At 39.5% G+C, this 11,311-nt stretch overlaps 1 pseudogene across 1 annotated transcript; it reads right to left on the bottom strand.

Annotated features, from left to right (window-relative positions):
- Nucleotides 1-8,868: 8,868 nt before the first annotated feature.
- LOC100347415 (proteasome subunit beta type-1 pseudogene) lies at nt 8,869-9,409 on the bottom strand (annotated as a pseudogene). Its single transcript, XR_016236740.1, has one exon. The product of XR_016236740.1 is annotated as a proteasome subunit beta type-1 pseudogene (transcript).
- Between the last annotated feature and the right edge of the window lie 1,902 nt (nt 9,410-11,311).

Here is an 11,311-nt window from a genome sequence, read left to right as displayed (position 1 = left end):
ATCTGTAGACAACTTTGTCTCTCATCTGAATTCCGTAGAATTACAAGTGATACAATCCTCATTCAGTTTCCCAAGTACACAACAGCACTAAACACTATTAAATATTTCTCACTGACTGAATAAATTGTTCTGTGAGTATATATACATGCGTGTAATGGTTGTAATAGACTCAACATGCTTTGGGGCTCAAGGAAATTCTGAGAATGTAATTAAAACTCTATTAGAATATACTACTTTTAGGTACATTGGCACTTGTTTTTTTTTAAGTTATTTATGTTTTTATGTCATAGTCATAACTTTAACCCTGCCATCTCACTAGACCTGGAGGGGAAGTAGGGAAAGCATGGACTGAGAGCACAATTACAGGGTATGACGAGCAGATGGGATGGAAGGGTGTCCTCCTGAGCCATGGAAGAAATGATCTGCTGGTGAACACAAAACAAATCAGATGTGTTAGAGCTGTCCACAGCTGGAATGGTCATCTGTCAGTCTGGCCATTCTCAGACTCAAAATGTTCCATTGCTTCCACAGGCTTCAATTCTTTTTTTTTTTTTTTTTTTTTTTTTGAGAATACAATTTTTATTTGTGTCTTGTTGATGTTTGTTGCTTTTTTTTTTTTCGGTTGATCCACATTATTTTTTTTTTTACTTTTATTTAATGAATATAAATTTCCAAAGTACAGATTATGGATTACAATGGCTTCCCCCCCATAACTTCCCTCCCACCTTCAACCCTCTCCTTTCCCTCTCCCTCCCCCCTTCCATTCACATCAAGATTCATTTTCAATTCTCTTTATATACAGAAAATCAGTTTAGCATACATTAAGTAAAGATTTCAACAGTTTGCTCCCACACAGAAACATCAAGTGAAAAATACTGTTTGAGTACTAGTTATAGCATTAAATCTCAATGTACAGCACACTAAGGACAGAGATCCTACATGAGGAGTAAGTGCACAGTGACTCCTGTTGTTGACTTAACAAATTGACACTCTTGTTTATGGCATCAGTAATCACCCTAGGCTCTTGTCATGAGTTGCCAAGGCTATGGAAGCCTTTTGAGTTCACTGACTCTGATCCTATTTAGACAGGGTCATAGTCAAAGTGGAAGTTATCTCCTTCCTTCAGAGAAAGGTACCTCCTGCTTTGATGACCCGTTCTTTCCACTGGGATCTCACTCACAGAGATCTTTCATTTAGGGTTGTGTTTTGTTTTTTTTTTTTTTTTTTTTTTTTTTTTTGCCAGAGTGTCTTGCCTTTCCATGCCTGAAATACTCTCATGGGCTTTTCACCCAGATCCGCATCCTTAAGGGCTGATTCTGAGGCCAGAGTGCTATTTAGGACATCTGCCATTCTATGGGTCTGCTGTGTATCTCACTTCCCATGTTGGATCATTCTCTCCCTTTTTGATTCTATCAGCTAGTATTTGCAGACACTATTCTTGTTTATGTGATCCCTTTGGTTCTTAGTCCTATCATTATGATCAATTGTGAACAGAAATTGATCACTGGGACTAGTGAGACGGCATTGGTACATGCCACCTTGTTGGGATTGGAAGAGATGTGCAATTCGGGACATGCTCAAGCTGACTTATCTCAAACGGTAGAGTTAGAAACATACCAGGGGATTCCAATTCCAATTCCAATTCCAAATCTTAGGACTTTTAAGAATTGAATCTACTACACTTGTTCTCCTTAAATGGAACAAGAAATCTTAGATCATAACACACCTGCTTCAACATGATGGACTAAATATTTTAAGTCTACTATTGAGACTGTTGTACAGAAAAAGATTTCTTTCAAAATGTTATTGCTCCTTGACGGTATACATGATTATCCAAGAGCTCTGGTGGAGCTGCACAATGAGATTAAAACCATTTTCATGCCTGATAAGCAGCCTTGATTCTTCAGGCCATGGATTGAGTAGCAATTTTGACTTTCAGGCCTTATTTAAGAAATAAATTCTTAAGGTTAGTTTCCATTGATGGTGTTTTTCCTCTGATGAATCTGAGCAAAGTAAATTGAGAGCTTCTAGAAAGGATTTAATGTTCTAGATACTATTTAGAACATTTGTGATTTGTGGGAGAAGATTATGAGAGTGTGGAAGAAGTTAATTCTGACCCACATGGTTGAATTTGAGGGGCTAAAGGCTTCAAAAGAGGAAGTAATTGCAGGTATAGAAAAAATTTTGTCATGAGAACTAGAATTAGAAGTGTAACTTGAAGGTTGTCTAATGACAACACTTTAACAGATACAGAGTCACTTTTTAAGGATACACAGAGAATAGTTCCTCTCTTTTTTAATGATTTATTTATTTATTTGAAAAACAGATTTACAGAGAGAAGGAAAATGGGAGAGAGAAACAGATCACTCATCTGCTGGTTCAGTGCCCAAATTACTGCCATGGTCAGGGTTGAGCCAGGTGATGCCAGGAGCCTAGAACTCCATGTGGGTCACCACATGGATAGCATGGCCGAAGACTTGGGCCATCTTCTGTGGCTTTCGCATTCAAATTATCAGGAAGCTAGACCTGAAATGGAGCAGCTAGGACTTGAACTGGTGCTCCAGTGCAATGCTGGCATTTCAGGCTGTGTCTGAACCAGCTGTGTCATCAGGATCCATAATGTAGTTTCTGATATGGAATTTCCTACTGATGAAAATGCTGTGAATATTGTTGACATGAAAACAAAAGATTAGAATGTTACTTAAACACACTTGATAAGGCAGTGGCAGGATTTGAGAGGGCTGACTCTATTTTGAAAGGAGTTCTATATGCAAAATATTATGAAATAAAATCACATGTTACAGAGAAATCAGTCGTGAAAAGGCAATGATTAAGTAGTCTTTGTTAGGAAAATGGCGCAGTTTTATCTATGGTGCTATCTACACCCTGACACCATCCTAGGCTCTAGCCCCGGTTGCCAGGTGTCAAGCTCCACCCCCACCCTAATGGGATTTGCTGCTCCTGCTTCCCTGCCCATTCTCCGGCAAAGTTTTAAAAGGACCTGATCTGAACACTTGGCTCTTTATCTCGCTCTCTCTTCTCTCCTCACTAGCTCCTCTCCTCTCTCTCTCTCTCTCTCTCTCTCTCTCCTTCTCTCTGTTACACTCTCCTTCTCTCTCATTGTTTCCTCTTCCCCCCTTCCCTCAGGTGTGCTGGGTTTTCCCTAATAAACCCTTTCCCTTACTCTAGTGTTTGGTGTGTTTTGTGGTGGCCTAACAGTCTTCATTGTGTTTTCTTTTCTTTTCTTTTTTTTTTTTTTAAAGATTTATTTATTTGGAAGAGTTACACAGAGAGAGAAGGAGAGGCAGAGAAAGAGAGTCATCCATTTGCTGTTCCACTCCTTAAGTGGCTGCACTGGTTGGAGCTGCACCCATCTGAAGCCAGAAGCCAGAAGTCAGTGTGGAGTTCAGTTATAAGTAATTGATTCAGACCCTAAATTAGTTTAGATTAAGTACATTCGGAATTAAGACAATAATGTATAGTATATTAAGATATAGTGATATGAAATATGGGGCAACATATTAAAGTCAAGCTAAATTTTGGTTTTAGGAGTTTTTAGGACCTGTTTCGAGAACCGCCGTTCCTCCATGACAGGCCTTATTTTAAGCCAGAAAAGACAGGCCCAAGGGTACGGAGTGAAACTACTCCTGGAATTTAGATTCTTCTGCCTTCCTGTGTGACACCTAGCCCCTAAGTTGCTCAAATACACCAATAAAATGCATAAATTTAGGTAATTGCCATATAAGGAATAACGAACTCACCTACCTGTGCAGGGACCTATGTACTTCTTACTCGAGTGCATAAAAATTCTGGGAGGGGGCGGGACAGGGCTTCTTGCCTCAGCACTAAGCTACGTCGTATGTGCTGGTGGGAGCCCCAGCCAGCTGGAAATAAAACCTCTTGCTGTTGCATCCAGTCAGCCTTTTGTGAGTTGTTTTGGGGAGGGTCTCATACCAGACACAACACCAGGAACCAGGAGCCAGGAGCTTCTTCATGGTCTCCCATGCAGTGCAAGGGCCCAAGGAGTTGGGCCATCTTCTCCTGTTTTCCCAGGCCATAGCAGAGCTGGATTGGAAGTGGGGCAGCCAGGCAGTGGCTTTATCCGCTATGCCACACCGCTGGCCCCTTCATTGTGTTTTATTTAAAGAAATTGTGATAATCACCTCAGCCTTCAGCAACCACCCATTCCAATCATTCAGTGGTCACCAACATCAAGAAGAGAACATCCATTAGCAAAAAGACTGTAACTCACTGAGACTGGGATATTAATGAGCATTTTTCAGCAACGAAGTGTTTTTCTAAGGTATGTGCATTGTTTTTGGAGGTAATGCTATTGTATACTTACTAAAATATAGTGTAAGAGTAACTTTTGCTGGTGCCCTGGTGTAGTGGGTAAAGCTGTTGCCTGGCAGTGCTGGCACCCCATAAGGGTGCCATTTCGAGTCCCAGCTGCTCTATTCTGATCCAGCTCTCCTCTATGGCCTGGGAAAGCAGGAGTGGATGGCCCAAATGCATGGGCCCCTGCACCCACATGGGAGACCTGGAAGAAGCTCCTGGCTTCAGATCAGCCCAACTCCGGCCGTTGTGGCCATCTGGGGAGTGAACCAGTTCATGGAAAACTTCTCTTTCTCTGCCTCTGCCTCTGCCTCTGCCTCTGCCTCTCTGTAACTCTGCCTTTCAAATAAATAAATATTTTTTAAAAGCAAAACTTTAATATACATACTGAGAAAATAAAAGCAATCTTGTGATTTGCTTCATTGTGATACTTGCTTTCTTGTGGCAGTCTGGAATTTGCCCTGCAATATCTTTGATTTATGTCTGTAATTCACAGAACACCGGGTAACTAATCCAGAAGAGTCTTTTCTCAGTAATTGGGAGTAATATCTGTTTTAATGTGATTCTCTCTCTAGCTAACAAAGTTTAAAATCAATATTCAAAAAGATCACATTGTTTCTGAGTAACTCAAATACATCTCAGAACAAAGATAAAAATATCTATAGAAATAAAAAATTGTGCATAGAAAAATATTAAATTCACAGTGTCTGGTATCTCATCAAAGGCACTAGGAATGCAAAGAGGCAAAAAGTACAAGACAAAATGAGACGAAAAATCAAACATTTAATATTGACCTAGAGCTGACATGGATGTCAGAATCAGAAGACAAAGTTGTTAGAAAAGTCAATATAATTCAATTATTTATATTCAAACATCAGGTAGAGATTGAAATATACAATAAAGGATGCAAAAAGATACAAATTGTAATGTCTGTGATAAGATGGCACAGCAGACATTACAGAAAGCACAGGAGTAAACTGAAAATACGTGAATAGCAACAATACGAAATTAACACAGGGGATTCATTGGCACACTGGTTAACACGCCACTTGGAGTGTTCACATCCCATATTGGAATGTAGGGGCTTGAGTTCTACCTCTGCTTCTGTTTGCAGGTTCCTTCTGATGTACTCTCTTGGGGACAGCAGATGTTGGCTCACTTACTTGAGTCCCCACCACTCACATGGGAGAAAGATTGAATTCTGTGATTCTGGTTTTGGCATGGCCCATCCCTGGATGTTGTAGGTATTTGAGGAGTAAACCAGAGGATGAAAGGTCTTTTTCATTCTCTCTTTCAAATAAAATTAATATAAAATAAATTTTTAGATAAAAGTAAACTGATTTTGGAAACTTTTAATTTTATATTGTGAGCATAATTCCAAAATTGATGAGCACAAAGAAAACAAAAAGAAGTACAAGAAGGCACATTACATTAATCAAAATTAGGCATAAAGTAAGACACTCAAAGGGCCGTGTGGTAGCTTAGCAGATTAAACCACCACATGCAACATCAGCATCCCATATGGGCAATAGTTAGTGTCCTGGCTGCTCCAAATTATGATCTACCTCCTGTTAATTTGCCTGGGAAAGCACTTTAACATGGTCAAAGTGCTTGGGCCCCTGCCACCCATGTGAGAGATTTGGAAGAAGTTCCTGGCTCTTGGCTTTGGCCAGTATGTCCCTTTGGAGTGAGTTAACAGGAGGATGATATCTCTCATTCTCTCTCTCTCTCTCTCTCTCTCTCTACCTGTGTGCTTTGCCCTCTCTGACTCTGCCTTTCAAATAAATAAATAAAATCTTAAAAAAATATAAAAGTGCCCAGAAAAAGATTCTTTGTACATTTGGAATTAATGTACTCCAAATTAATTAACTCCAAAAAGAGTTGGAGTTACCTGTGAGTGAGATCCCAGTGGAAAGAACAGGTCTTCAAAGAAGGAGGTACCTTTCTCTGAAGGGAGGAGAGAACCTCCACTTTGAATATGACCTTGTCTAAACAAGATAAGAGTCGGTGAGCTCAAAAGGCTTCCATAGCCTTGGAAACTCATGACTGGTGCATAGGGAGATTACTGATGCCATAAACAGGAGTGTCAATTGGTAAAGTCAACAACAGGAGTCACTGTGCACTTACTCCTCATGTAGGATCTCTGTCCTTAATGTGCTGTACATTGAGACTTAATGCTATAATGAGTACTCAAACAGTATATTTCACTTTGTGTTTCTATGGGGGTGCAAACTGTTGAAATCTTTACTTAATGTATACTAAACTGATATTCTGTTTAAAAAAAAAGAAGAAATTATCAATTCCCAACTTGACTCTCACTGGGATTAAACATGACAATAGGTCTGATCTGATTTCATCATCATTTAAAAAATCATCTATTATTTTTCACTTTATGTTTCTGTGTGGGAGCAAACTGTTGAAATCTTTACTTAATGCATGCTAAACTGATCTTCTGTATATAAAGAGAATCGAAAATGAATCCTCATGTGAATGGAAGGGGAGAGGGAGTGGGAAAGGAGAGGGATGCGGGTGGGAGAGATGTTATGGGGGGGAAGCCATTGTAATCCATAAGCCGTACTTTGGAAATTTATATTCATTAAATAAATGTTAAAAAAAAAACATAAAAAAAAAGAGTTGGAGTTACAATATCCATACATTTTTCACTGAAAGCAAAAGCAGTGTGACAAACTGGAATAACAATTTTAATGTACTGAAAGATAAAAAAATAAGAACTTATAATTTTTATGTTGAGGAAAATATCTTACAAACCTGAAAATGAAATAAGTGCATTTTTTAACATCTAGAAGCTATGAGAATTTATGATTAGTAGTGCTAGACTACAAGAAATGTTAAAGGAAATTGACAAATGGAAATGGAAATCTACACAAATTGATGAAGAGCCACAGCAGTGCACCTATACGAGTAAATATACATGTTACTATCATATAATATTTTATAACAGTGATTCTAAAGATATGAACAATGCCGTTTTGAGTTTAAAGCATATGTAGAAATGTAGTGCCTGTATTACAAATGCTAGCTTTAGTAAAAGAAAGAATAGTATTTAAGTATTCTTACACTTTTTGTCAAGTAGTCTAATACCTCTTGAAGGTAGGATGCGTGTGACAAGTTACTAAAAATGTTGAACAGCATTAAAATTACAGAATTTACTTTAGCTAATATGCAATAAAATGAAATGAAATTAGAAAATATTCAATTCCAAAGAAAGAAGAAAATGAGGAAACAGGGAATAAAGAATAGAAACAATAAATGGAAAAAAAAAAAAAAACTTGACAAAAGGTTATTGTCTGCATGAGGCTGGTGTCTTCCTGTGTTGTTTCTACAAATAAATCTGAGGCCAGCACCGCCGCTCACTAGGCTAATCCTTCGCCTTGGGGTGCTGGCACACCGTGTTCTAGTCCCAGTCGGGGCGTCGGATTCTGTCCCGGTTGCCCCTCTTCCAGGCCAGCTCTCTGCTGTGGCCAGGGAGTGCAGTGGAGGATGGCCCAAGTGCTTGGGCCCTGCACCCCATGGGAGACCAGGAGAAGCACCTGGCTCCTGCCATTGGATCAGCATGGTGCGCCGGCCGCAGAGCGCCGCGGTGGCCATTGGAGGGTGAACCAATGGCAAAAGAAGACCTTTCTCTCAGTCTCTCTTTCTCACTGTCCACTCTGCCTGTCAAAAATATATATGTATATGTATATATATATATATATATATATATATAAAACAAATAAATCTGAGACAGGGAAAAAACAAACAAACAAACCAAAAGAACCACATAGTAAATTTAAACTTAGCTTATAAAAATAGTCATGGTAATAGAAAGTGTTCCAGACATTTTGATTAAAGGAAACAATTGTCAAGTTGCAAAAAAAAAAAAGCAAATGCCAAGTAAATCATGCCTAAACGGTACAAATATTAAATATAAATACAGAGAAATGAAAAGTAATTATGGAAATATTACCTTACATTGAAGATGAGATTTTGTAATGTGATTGATTTAAAGGCAATGAGTTGGAGAAATTATGTTGGATAATCTAAATGTGTCAAATATACCACATGTGGTGTTTTTTTTTTTTTTTGGACAGGCAGAGTTGGACAGTGAGAGAGAGAGACACAGAAAGGTCTTCCTTTTTTTTTTTTTACTTTACAATTTCCTTTTAATCTGGTTAAAGATTGTTCTGTGAAACAGCCAGTCTACATTGTTTGCTTAATAGTCCCAGGAATGAAGATTTTTAAGATAGTCCATTTACATTCATCCAAGTCTTAATAAAACTCTGATAAACACCGTCCCTGCTCCGTCTTTTCAGGCAAGTTCATGCACGAAGTGCCTTCTTCACAAGATAAACTGGCCAAAAAGGTCAACTATAATTAAATTTCTTGCTAATAAGTCTAAGAAAAAACTGACATGACTCGTTTATACAAAAATACATCTGAAGGAAAAATGTGAGAATGAGGAAAAGGAAGAGAAGAAATTCTGCTTCCTAGATCTGTTTTGTTTAGAGAAAACACGTTACAACACAATTGAGTATACTTCACTCCTTTTAACAAAACTCATCCAAAAGTCCCAGATCAGAACTAACCAGGGTTCCACTAACAACACCTCTATCAGTCCTTCCGCAGGGGGACAGTCTCCTCCCTGATGCCTTCTTTGGTTACAATGCAGATCCGGAGTGCGTCCCCTTTATACACGTCCCTCTGGGCTGCAGAAATGAAGACATCTTTCACCAGTCGCGTGGCTCTGTCCAAGGTCAGTGGGATGTGCTCAACGTTCTGCATGTTCTTAAAGCCAACCTGGTTGTCCAGCATGGGTTGCAGCATGGCACTGGCAGATCCTCCAGCCTTGAAGGAGTCTCGCTGGTATGATCCCACTGCGTCAAAGCTGTACGGTTCCCTTCCCTTCTTCATCAAGTCCACCGATGATTTTGTAAACAAGTATGGAAAGAAGCGCCTGGAGTACAGGATTGTAGACAGCATTGCAGCAATTACCCCTGTAGTCATGGCCTTATTATTGGAATGCTTATACATCTTTAGTCATGCTTCAGTAATCTTTGTCAAGGTAAGACAGTCTCCATGGTTCACCCCCCAAATGGCCACTATGGCCGGGGCGCTGCACTGATCGGAAGCCAGGAGCCAGGTACTTTTTCCTCCTGTTCTCCCATGCGGGTGCAGGGCCATCCTCCACTGCCTTCCCGGGCCACAGCAGAGAGCTCGACTGGAAGTGGAGCAACCGGGACAGAGCCGGCACCCCAGTCAGGACTAGAACCCAGGGTGCCGGCGCCGCAGGCAGAGGTTTAGCCCAGTGAGCCACGGCGCCAGCCCATGTGTTCTTAAAAGTAGAGAATTTAGCCAGTCACAGTCACAGGAAGATGTGAGTTGGAAGAACAGCCAGAGAGATGAAATGTTGCTGACTTTGAAAATGGAGGAAGGTGCCCCCATTCCAAGTAATGTGGGCTACCTTTACAAGTTAGATAAGAAAAACTATTGATTCTACTCTAGGCAGATGCTCCTGGAAGGACCACAAGGCTTTCACCTTAACTTTCATTCCATTTCATTCAGATTCAATCATTCAATTTCATTCAGATTTCTAACATACAGAAAAGATTCTAAATTTAGGTTACTTTATGTGTTTCCTAATTTGTTACATAAGCAATAAAAACTAAAACAATGGCACATGGATAAGAAAAAAGTAACTTCATAAAGACAAAAACCATTTCATCAAAAAGAATGCAGCCCTAAACAGGAAATGTATCAGATAGAGTTTCAACTGAGGTGAAGTGAACTGATAGAATTGGCATGCCCAAGAATATTGGAGATTTCAATATTCTTCTCTCAAAAATGGTCGAAGCATCACAGTAAAATATCAGGAAGGATTGAAACATTTAAACAGTTTTCACAAGCTTGACCTACTAATGTGATTGAACAGACCTTTCAACAACATCAGAAAAACACATTCATTACAAGTGCTCACAAATTATTTTCCAAAATATACCATACTGTGTCATAAAACAATAAAATGATTTAAGTAAAACAAGATCCATTTATAACTACAATTGTTTTAAGGTAAAAATCAATAAATATGGACCCGGCACTGTGGCACAGCAGGTAAAGCTGCCGCCTGAAGTGCTGAAATCCTATATGGGCACCAGTTCTAGTCCTGGGTACTCAGCTTCTGATCCAGCTCTCTCTGTGGCCCGGGAGTGCAGTGGAGGATGGCCCAAGTGCTTGGGCCCTGCACCCGCATGGGAGACCAGGATAAGCACCTGGTTCCTGGCTTCGGATCAGCCCAACTCCTGCTATTGCAGCCATCTGGGAAGTGAGCCAGTGGTGGAAGACCTTTCTCTCTCTGCCTCTGTCTCTCTGTAACTCTGCCTTTCAAATAAATGATAAATAAATCTTTTAAAAAATCAATAAATGTAGACTTTTTGTTCCTATAAATGAATATATAGCCCAGTGGGTAAGAGGCCCAGATCCCACATCAGAGTATCTGGGTTCACTTTCCAGCTCTCACTCCTGATTCACTTCCTGGGTGACAGTGAGGATGGCTGAAGTAATTTAACTTCTGCCACCCATATGGGAGAGCTGGATTGCATTCCTTGTTTCCAGTTTTGGTCACTGCCCCAGGAATAACCCAGCTCTGGCTACTGGAAGCATTTGGAGATTGAACCATTGGATGGGACTGCTCTTTCTCACTCTCTGAAATAAATAAATAAATAAATATTTTAAAAATTATCCTAATGCTTAGAAATTAACACACATTTCTAAATAAAACATGAGTCAATGAAAAAATCAAAAGAGACATCAGGAATATTTTGACCTGAATACAAAGGAAACTACAACATAAAAGAATTTACAAAAGCCAGGTAAAGCCTTAGGGAGAGATTTACAGCATTAAACATCAATATTATACAAAAAGAATTATTTAAGTCAATGACCTCAAATTTTAGCTGAATAAATGAAGAGAACGAAAGAA

The sequence above is a fragment of the Oryctolagus cuniculus genome, chromosome 7 (genome assembly GCF_051225735.1).
Source record: "Oryctolagus cuniculus isolate XC-2025 breed Fujian yellow rabbit chromosome 7, ASM5122573v1, whole genome shotgun sequence".
Taxonomy (NCBI): domain Eukaryota; kingdom Metazoa; phylum Chordata; class Mammalia; order Lagomorpha; family Leporidae; genus Oryctolagus; species Oryctolagus cuniculus.
This window is presented reverse-complemented; position numbering and strand designations above follow the sequence as displayed.